The 10,204-nt window shown below is 38.5% G+C and overlaps 1 long non-coding RNA gene across 1 annotated transcript in view; it reads left to right on the top strand.

The window, feature by feature from the left end:
- LOC105459540 overlaps positions 1-2,081 on the top strand; it is a 23,066-nt gene extending 20,985 nt beyond the window's left edge. The window contains exon 2 of the long non-coding RNA XR_975692.1: positions 1,718-2,081. This is a non-coding gene — a long non-coding RNA (uncharacterized LOC105459540). The remainder of the gene's footprint in view (positions 1-1,717) is intronic.
- Positions 2,082-10,204: the final 8,123 nt, after the last annotated feature.

Below are 10,204 nucleotides of genomic sequence, written 5' to 3'. Positions count from 1 at the left end.
TATATATATATATATATATATACACAGTCACCAAACTAATTGTATATATACATATCTATATATTTAGCTGTTATTTATAATTTTAGAGAGAGTACATATGATATATATATAATATTTTCATTCGTAATTAAAGAATGAATCTGATACGTCATTGTAATTGAAAACAGTGCATGCGTCAAGCAAGATAAGCAAGTCACATTGATCGTCATATCGTTGACCATGTCAACATTGTTGAGTTGATGTTACATAGAAATGTCGACAACGCTTTTTCTAGAGATACATGCTAACATTTACGTATACTGAATTTAAATATTTTGTTAAGATTTCTGATTTCACACCGAAGTCATTTTGATTGATGTTTTACTCCAATCGAATGAAACATTCACTATGGTTGGAATTAAACATTCACTCTTATAGTCAAATGTCACTCCATTCCGAGTGGCGGTATTTTGCTATTGATTCGAATGAATTTCCACTCATTTTGAGTAAAATCTCCACTCTAAGAAATTTAAAAATATCGTATATATATCTGTAATCTTGAAACTCTCATGAGATCAGTCCAATTAAAAAAAAACTGAATCAAACTGTTAGAAATAGAAAATTGTAATCTCAATCATATAAAGAGAGACTCCTGAAACCCTTGAGCTAATCTTTTAATTCAGTCTAATGGAAATTGCGAAACTGAAAAAAAATTTATTTGACGTTCAATACGTTAACCTTCCTGCCATCGGATTAGGCGGATTGTACGTGAAAGTCACACGTGTGCGTGCACGACAGACGTTTTCCAGGGTGGTTGCTGCACGCTCCTGGGGGGGGTAGGACACGCGAAGAGGCGTGGCGACAAAAGCGGAAGTTAAATCGTTAAATTTCGCTTAGCTTTTTTCCACGAGGCTCGCGAGGCTAGCGGAAATCCACCCTTCACTTTATTATTCGCGACTTGCCAGTCGCGGTTCTCTGAATACAAAGGTCATACGTTAAATGGTATATTTTTAATGGAGAACGCGATGGAGGGGCGATTAGCGTGTAAATTGCATTGTCAGAAAACAATTGACTTTTCCAGTGCCATTTGTTAAGATCTTTACGATGTAGCAATTAAAAATGTAATTTCGTTTCTCTCAAGTATTTGTAGCCAAGTAGATATTAATATAAAAAAAATATAAGATTATATATATATATATATAAATGTATTAAAAAAATAAGAAATATGAGATAATATATAAAAAAAATAAGAAATATAAAGATAATATATAATTATACATAAAATATATAAAATATAATAATATAATGAGGAAAATAAAAGATATATTTTACTGCCCGATTTATACACTGAGAAAAATGTTTTTTGTACCAACAATAAGAAGTGCATACAAAATGTATTCTGATCATACCAATCAGAATTTAGCGAGGCCAGCAAACGAGCAAACAAAGATGTAATATAATTACATAATTTTATTCGATAAAATTAAAACGAACTCTAAAATACGAGTCAATATACAATTTTTACTGCCAATCAGAATTCCTTTTATCGTAATTGAATTTCTGGTTATCTCGACTAGAACGTTTGACAGATTTTACTACAAGCGTATCTGATTTATACCTTTTGTTAAATCTATATATCAGATTTCTATAAATTAATGCAACCGGATATTTTTTTTCCAACGCAACACACGCCTCTTTCATCCGTGTACTAATGTAATACGTTTCTTTTGATTTTCAGCGAAGGTAGAGAAAAAGTACGCGTTTCGTTGTTAGGCCCGCAACCATCGCCGGCGACACCAGGCGTACTCTTGCTGGAGCCGATCACGCACTCAACAGGACACCCGCTAAACATGGCCAGCAATCCCGCGGAACTTTTGACCACGCACACCGAACACACCACGCCCGCCTACCACGCGCAGATCAGGTGAGGTCTCGCTACGACAAAATCTAGTCTTACAAAACTTGATAACTCGCCAGATGGTGAGATAAATTGGCGCATCTGGCAAAATACCGAAAGAAACTAATTAAGAATCAATTCTTGGAAAGAAACGCGTTTCGCGTGATTTAATGAACTCTATCAAAGACCTTTCTTCACAAACGCATAAATTTACAAAATTATTAGAAACTAAATTAAGCAATCAGGGCGAAGCGACGAGGAGGCAATTGAAAATCATTGAAGATTGTAAACATCTTTCGTGTCCGAGAAGAATATTTTCTACGTCTCGTTGTGTGTTAAATTTTTTGATGATTATTATTGTCTTTCGATGCGTTATTTTCTTGCGAATAAGAAATCGTAAAATTATTGAAGGAAAAAAGGTGGAAAAGAGAGAATAAAAATCATTGAAGATGAGAGACACTGTCCCCCAGGAATAATTAGCCTCTCGTGCACGATTCGCGCGACCCTTGACGATCTTAATGGGCCGGAAGTGACGTTCCTTTCTCTCTCTCGGCTCCCCTCCCCCTTCGCATCCCTTTGTGTTTCTCCGTCGACTGGTACCATCGCTACCAAACTGTTTACGATGATTCTCCACCGCGGTTACCAGGCCTGTCCATGGTACAGTGTAACTATTACGCAAATAAAACTGTCCCGTGTCTCTGCTGCTGTCGCTATTACGGTATTACGACATGCTCGTCTGGCCCGCACACGTTGCATGTCCTAATGATTTCCTTTTGTTAAAAGAGCATAATATGAACCGGCAAACGATGATGAAGGCAGCAAGTGTGTGCTCGTATAGTAATTATATTTCACAACACCTCGGCTCGAAGTTTTTAAGCTCTCTTAAAGCCAGTGTCACACAATGTATCAGAAATTGAAGATACATAGAATATATTAAGATGTAAGAATCCGACCAATTGGATAATTTTAATTTTAATTCATTTGACTAGTTAAATGACTTGTTAATTAGATTAGCTAGTTAGATTAGAAGAATTTTAATCTCCCTAATTTACAATTTTCAATCTCCAATGTGCAGTCTGTTACGGGCTTTAGAAGTTCCGTAACTCTTCAGAGAAATTCAATTTCAGATTCACATAATATTACAAGGCTATCTCTTTGGAAATAATTCGAGATACAGCGATACAAAAGTTATATTTATTCCGACACTTTATTATCCTTTGCGGATGTTATCTCTTGCGTTTATCCTTCGTGAATCCTTGCGTTCGACCCTCATGTAATTCGTCCACCGGTAAAATGGACGCCGAAATAGGAGAGAGGAGCAAACGCCGAGAAGACCGGTCGAGGATTCTCCTATCGAAAGCATCTCAACTTTTTTTTTCACGATTCTAATCTTCCGAGCGATGCAACGTTCGATCGGCTACACGGCTATCTATTTGCAGCAGTACAAGTGTTATTGCTCAGTAGGAGCAGTTACGTAAAATTGTGCACAGTCTCTAATTACTAATGCAAACAAAGGTCGTGTCTGCGATGAAATTTGTCTGCGTGGAATCATCATACGCGTAAAATTCCTCAACGATTATATAACTTGTCTAATAATATAATTTGTAATAATTTATTATCGAAATGCTTAGCATAAAAAATATTAAATTGTTGGACAATTTAATTTGTTACAATGGATTCTGGCCTCATGTTAGAGCTGTGTTTCAAGACCGACAGTTTATGCGGTACACAGTTTGTATGTGATTTGATATTGTAACAGTAAAAATTATTACTATTACACACCAACATCCGTGTCGGTTCGCAAAGGCATTATTGAACTATTTATAAATATAATTTGTATAATAGATTTGTAGAAAAATTTATCTATTCGTATAATTCACATGCGGTCATAAAAATTAATCTAAATTGAAACTTGCACTCGATCGTATAATTTTTATATTTTAATATTACTTTATATTATTTTTTTTGTACACAGAAAAAAACTAGTCTTTCGTATATCAAGATTAATATTCTCATATACATATAAGCAAGATTTTAATCTTCTTGAAAGATTTTTAATCTTGAATTGAGTGCAATACTTGCAATAATAAATTCAATCAAATCAAAATTAAAATTAAAAATTAAAAATTAAAAACCTTTAAAAAGATATATAACATCTTGCTATATGAGAATACTTATCTTGATTTAAAACTAATTTTTTTCCTGTGCAGATATTAAAAGATGAGACTAGCTTTAAATTTTTCGTTAAACATTTAAAAGTTTTAACAATTTAACAGAATATTTTTTTCTGCGTTCGCGAGAAAGATATGATTTTGACCAGTATTCCATAATTGACCAGTATGGCCATAATTTTTATAACAATTTGGATTAAATTTTACTCCAAGAACAGTTTACTACGATTTCAATGTGTAACGCGTTTAAGTATCGAGACATTTAACTATAGAAGTTGAGAAAATGGAGAAGGGGAGAAAAAGCAGAAAAGTCCTGAGAAGAGATCGGGTTTCGAGTCTCTGCCAAGGAGTCCATGAACGAGAAAGATACGCGTATCTCTTCGGCACCCTGTACATCCAGGATGCACCCTGCCATCCACCCCGTCGCGGCGTTACTATTACCCAGTCGCCTCCTCACGTACACATCGCAGTTTCGCCTCTGTCCATTCATATACGCGCCTATCGCCGCGCGTACATACAATCGGGTCCAAGCTCAAGTTAGTTCTGCACCGCCGCCACTGCCAGCACCATCACCTCCTTCACTACCACCACCACCATCGTCGATGCCCCAGCCTCGCCGAATCGCGGATACCAGCGCAGCAGCGCGCCCGGCACCCGACTCCGACACTGCGTTTCTGATGCGCGCGAGTACCAGAGAGAGGAAGAGTAGCGAGGGAGGGTGGCGAGAGGGGCGCGACGCGAAACGCGACGGAGGACGGGAGAGATCGATATAGCGTGGGTGGATGTGCAGAGGTGCGGTGAGGCCGCCGCCGCCAGTCGTGCTGTCGGCCGCATCGGCGGACAATCGCGCGCGCTCTCTTTCTCTCTCTCCGTAGTGCCCCCTTCTCGGTCGTTCCGTCTCTCTTCTTCCTCATCTCCGCTCTGGTCTCCTTTTTTCCCCCCTTCACGTTCTCCTCTCCCTTTTCCAGCCCTTCGTGTCATCGAACGCAGCCCGATCGACGCGAGTCAGCGATCCACGGGGATCGCTGTCGCATCCCCGACGATGCGGTGATAACGGTGATCGCGACGACGACGGGGTGCGATAAATACCGATGACACGGTGACACAGTGAATGAGCAGTGCGGTGATTCCTGCGTGCAAATCTCCGATCGATTGGGATTAATCTGGTCCGAGCTTGACGAGTGTGTATGAGTCAGGAGGATAAATCGTCAAGATCCATCGCGATCATTTGATTGTGAAATCTGTGATCTTTCTCTTTTTTTCTCTCTCTCTCTCTCTCTCACCCTCTTCGCAACGCACGTGCGTGCGCGAGGATGCGTGTCACGCATGATTTTTTTCTCGGGGCTGGAGAAATCTACCGTAACTTGTCGTAATCCCCCAATGCAGGCCACGCAATCCCGACCGCGACTCTACGACGCAGAATGCAACGACCTCGCGAATAAGGAATGAAGTGCTCTGGTGAAATCGGTGTGTGTGTTTTTTTCTGTCGCGTACTATTTTTCATACTCCCCACGGAGATCTCCGTGCCGCCGCAAGGTCCTTGTTGAATAAGTGGAAACGATCCGTAGAGCGCGCCGATTGCGAAACGGTGACGAAGGACTTCGGACACGATGCTCATGAGTCAGCGTCGAATTTTTTTGTACTCCGTTTAACTACCTTTGCCGATATTTTATTTGTTAGCAAAAATTTAATCTGCAAAATCGATCTCTTTTCATCTATAAACAAAATTGCCTTACACCCACAATTTGCTGCTTATTCGTATATAGAATGTTCAGCTGCTACAAATCATTTTATATCGTTAAAGAGAACGAAAAACGTAGGAAGGAAAACTCGCGCGAGAATCTCGGGCCTCTCCGAAAGAAAGGAAAATAATAAACCGCTTGCAGTTATTGACTTTTCCGCGTGCCATCTTGCTTCCGCGTGGATATTTCTAGCGGTCTATACTATGCCGTCTATACCGTCTTCTCTGTTTTAGCTGTGTTACGCAAAAAATTGTTTTATTCTCTTAATTACAATTTCGCGCGGCAGACCACTAACTTCAATATTCAATCATCCCATCTGGATGTATGTACATACATATACGAGTATATCTATATCGTTCGCGGTTAAAGGGTTCAATATGTGTCAACGCTCAACTCGTTTTTTAAATTGCCTTCAAAATCAAAAAGCCACAACTTTCGCGAACGTATTTTCCATCTCGTACCCCATCGTGGAAGCTGCGAGACATGCGAAGCGAAATTCGGAGTAATCCGAATGCGTCCAAGTCGGAGAAGCGCGGCGCGGCGCGTGCCAAAGATAGCGGCCGGTGGAACGACGACTTCGTCGTCGGGAACCGTGACCTGCCTTAGAAAGGTTCAGAACCGTGCGGGATGAACTCCGGCGTGATCACCTAATTGTCTAATTAACCGTGAGAAACGTGAACCGACCTTTTACTGGACAGTCGCCGCGAGCGAGCTCTTGTTGATCTCGAGTTATTAACTAATCCAATGGCATCTAATCGCGTTAATTTCATTTATCTTATCGTAAAGTCACGATATATTAACGTATCATAATACTCTCTTTCGTGAGAAATTAACAAGTCTCTTTAAGAATTTATAAAAAATTATAAATTATTTGTCATCTGAAGGAATTATCTTTGATTCGTTAGAGGAACGAATTTTATTTTACTCGTCCGCTCTCGAGGAATTCTACAATTATACGTTCAGAACGACCTCTTGGGCACGGCCGAGATACGTAGCGTTATTGTATTTGCTTTCGGGCAACGCGTCTCACGTTCATAAAGACTAAAAACGCATTTACGAGGGCGTGTCGCGCGCGTAAAACGATGCAACGAGACGTATCTCGAAGAGGCGAGTAGGTTGAGACGACCGCGACGGCGTGAATTTTTCAGCGAGACTCCCCCCCTCTCTCTCTCTCTCTTTCTCTCTCTTGTCGCATATCTGAGAAAAACGCGTCATTACCACGAACAGGGTAATAATAACTCATCCTTGTAGAGACGTGTACGCGCTTTGAGCGGCGCTCGTTAATGCAAAATAGAGGGATCAGAATGCACCTTTTAATGTTCTCATAAGCAATTAGCTCCGTCTACGATTACGCACGGTGCAGGAATCTCAAGAAAAACCACAGAAATCACCATAACGTTAAAATGAATTGTAATTAAAAATTGGAAAGTGACTTTTAATGACCATTTTGTATAGCCATTTTAACGCTATTTTGATGGCATTATAATTTTTTATCTTGCTTGGGTTAATTTAATAAACCGCTTTATGAGTATATGTTTCCGAACAATCGTTTTTTAGCTCTTTAAGCTGATTTTCCTAATTACATTGAAAGACTTGGAAATTAAACGTCGCGATGATCTCAGAATATAAATGGTAACTTCTTATGTATTGCCGAGAAGCAAGAATCCGAAGATCAATCGCGAATGGATTGGCACGGCGTGTCGAAGTTCAATCATCGCGTTGAGATGTAACCGGACAGACCAGTCGAGCGCGACATGAGCCTCGTGACATGATTTTTGCCCTCGCACTCTCACGACCTCCTCATCTGAATGACGCTCGCCCTCCGCCTCGTTGATCTCCATTAAGCTTCTTCACGGGAAATTCGGTCACACAGGTCTTCGTGTTACCGTCAATTACCAATTATGCGTCGATAAACGCGAGTAAACGTCGTTAAGTGGATTATATGGCTGCTGTAATGATTGCGAGCTCTGACAATGTTCATCAGATAGCGTTGAATATTTTATCTGCGGGAAATTGGAAAATTATCGCAAAGGACGATGGAATTTTGCTGAAAAATTTGTATAACAGATCCTATAGAATAACATTCTATAGAATGTAGATAAAATTCTTAAACATATATATATATATTTGAAGAGCATATTTTGAAGACGTTTAATGAGACAATTTAGAGGTTTTCCCGCAACGAAAATTTGATATTTTGTACAATGAATATTTAAATATATATTTTTTCATCCTGAGGCTGAGATAATATTTTTCGCAACAAAATTTTTTTACAGTATTCTCGCATCGCGTTGGATGGAAGGAAAAATCTTGTGAGATATTTGTAAGCATCAGTATTATTAAATTGATTATCAATTTAATTACTGTGATATTACTATTTTGGTTAAGAACTGCGTCGAGATCGAAAGTAACGGCGCGTAGAAAAAATATATATAAATTCACAAGAAATTTTATTGAGTACTATTGTAAGATCCTTCCGTCGTTGGCCGTGAATTTAATTGTGTTATATACATATATATTTTTAAATCTTTGATACCTACTAAATAAGATATCTCGGCGAGTCTTGATTTAAACATTAATTTAAAATTCATAAAGACAAAATTTCTATATTGGTACCATTTTCTTCCTTACAGCGTCCCGAACTAACAATAAGTTGTCTTAAGCTAAGCGAAAGTAGAGTCGCGATGTCTTTGATCGATATATCACTGATTTCACGTGGTAAGGATAGCTTCAAGGCAGCACGACGGACTTGTCGCCGCGACGAATATGGCCGTCTCAGATACCTATCTCGTAATCGAGGGCTAATTGTGTAGGTATTGTATCCCTTTAGCAACCTCCCACTCTGTGGGAGAGATACCTACAGGCGAAGAGCCTGGTCCATGCAGTCGATCACGCAGTCGCACAACGGCATGATGAATCCGTGACGCCGACACGCGGCGCAAACGCATGCACGCATGCACGCATCCCCCATGCTACGTGACCTTATAACCAGTGGCCCATATACAGTACAGATCGCGAAACTAGGTCGGGTCCATGACGCCCCTTCTCTTATCTTTCCGTCAACAGTTCTCTCTTCCTTGGGAGTACGTTTCCCATTCCTGCTCAGAATTTCGACTACAAATAAGATGTCACGCTTACTCTACACAGTTGGAAAATTTGTATTAAATTTCTGTATAAATTTCGTATGTCCTAAACGGTCCATTTAAATTTTTATGTCAATTTAATTTTTATGTCATAAGATGAATATATTAAAAAGTAACACAGATATTTTATTAAAAAATTGACACAAAAATGCAACACTAACACAATTTGTAAGCAAACTGTGAAAGCATATTTTTTAAGTAAAATTAACTTTTATAATATATTAAGTTAATATGTATTTTATTTATTTATATTAGAATTTACATTTTAATACACGTTATTTTTATGTTATTTGTCCACTCACTCATAAATTGTTATTTTTTACACTAAGAAATGTTGAATATCAATTTTAACACAAAATAATTTAAATAACATAATTACATTATGTTAAATTAACACTCGAATATGTTAAAAATGTCATCACAAAATTTTAACAAGAAGACTTGAGTGGACCGTTTTTAACAAAATACAAAAATATATATATATACAGGGTGTCTCATAATAGGTGTATCACCGTTCATGGGTTAGATAGAACAGACTAAACTAAACAGAAAAGTCCTCTACCATTTTGCAAAATTCGCAATTGTTAACAAGATATTAATTTTTGAAGATGGGCAAATAAACTTAATATCTCGTTAATAAATACGAATTTTACAAAATAGTACAGGACTTTTTTGTTCAGTTTAATCTACTTACCTTGCCACGCACTTGCATTCAGCGGTGGGCCGGATGAATACGCGTTTATTCGTCAATCTTCAAAAATTAATGTCTGGTTTACGATTGCGAATTTTGCAAAATGGTAAAGGACTTTTCGATTCAGTTTAGTCCGTTCTACCTACCCATGAACGGTGATACACCTATTATGAGACACCCTGTATATACAGTGCGGTCCATAAGTTCCCGGACTGATTCTTTTGCAGCCTCCCCATTGTAAATAAATAAAGTAAGTAAATAAAAGTATATATATATATGTATATATATATAATATACTTTTATATATATATTGTAAGAAATCGCCAGGAATTGTCAGTCTGGCTAGAGTCCTAGATTATCAGAAAAGCGCGACCGGCTTATGGCAGTATCGCAAAAGTACTAAAAAATATTAAAAATGGCGTCGAATGGCCAATCATAAGTTTGATTTATTCGGCAGCCATTTATAATAGCGATAAATCAATCTTATGATTGGCCATTTGCGTGTCCAATCAGGACTCGTAACACCGGTCGCGCTTCTCTGAATTATCTAGGACTCTAAGTCTGGCTAGTGATCTTTCCCG

The sequence above is a fragment of the Wasmannia auropunctata genome, unplaced genomic scaffold (genome assembly GCF_000956235.1).
Source record: "Wasmannia auropunctata unplaced genomic scaffold, wasmannia.A_1.0 LD334184.1, whole genome shotgun sequence".
In the NCBI taxonomy this organism is placed as follows: domain Eukaryota; kingdom Metazoa; phylum Arthropoda; class Insecta; order Hymenoptera; family Formicidae; genus Wasmannia; species Wasmannia auropunctata.
This window is presented reverse-complemented; position numbering and strand designations above follow the sequence as displayed.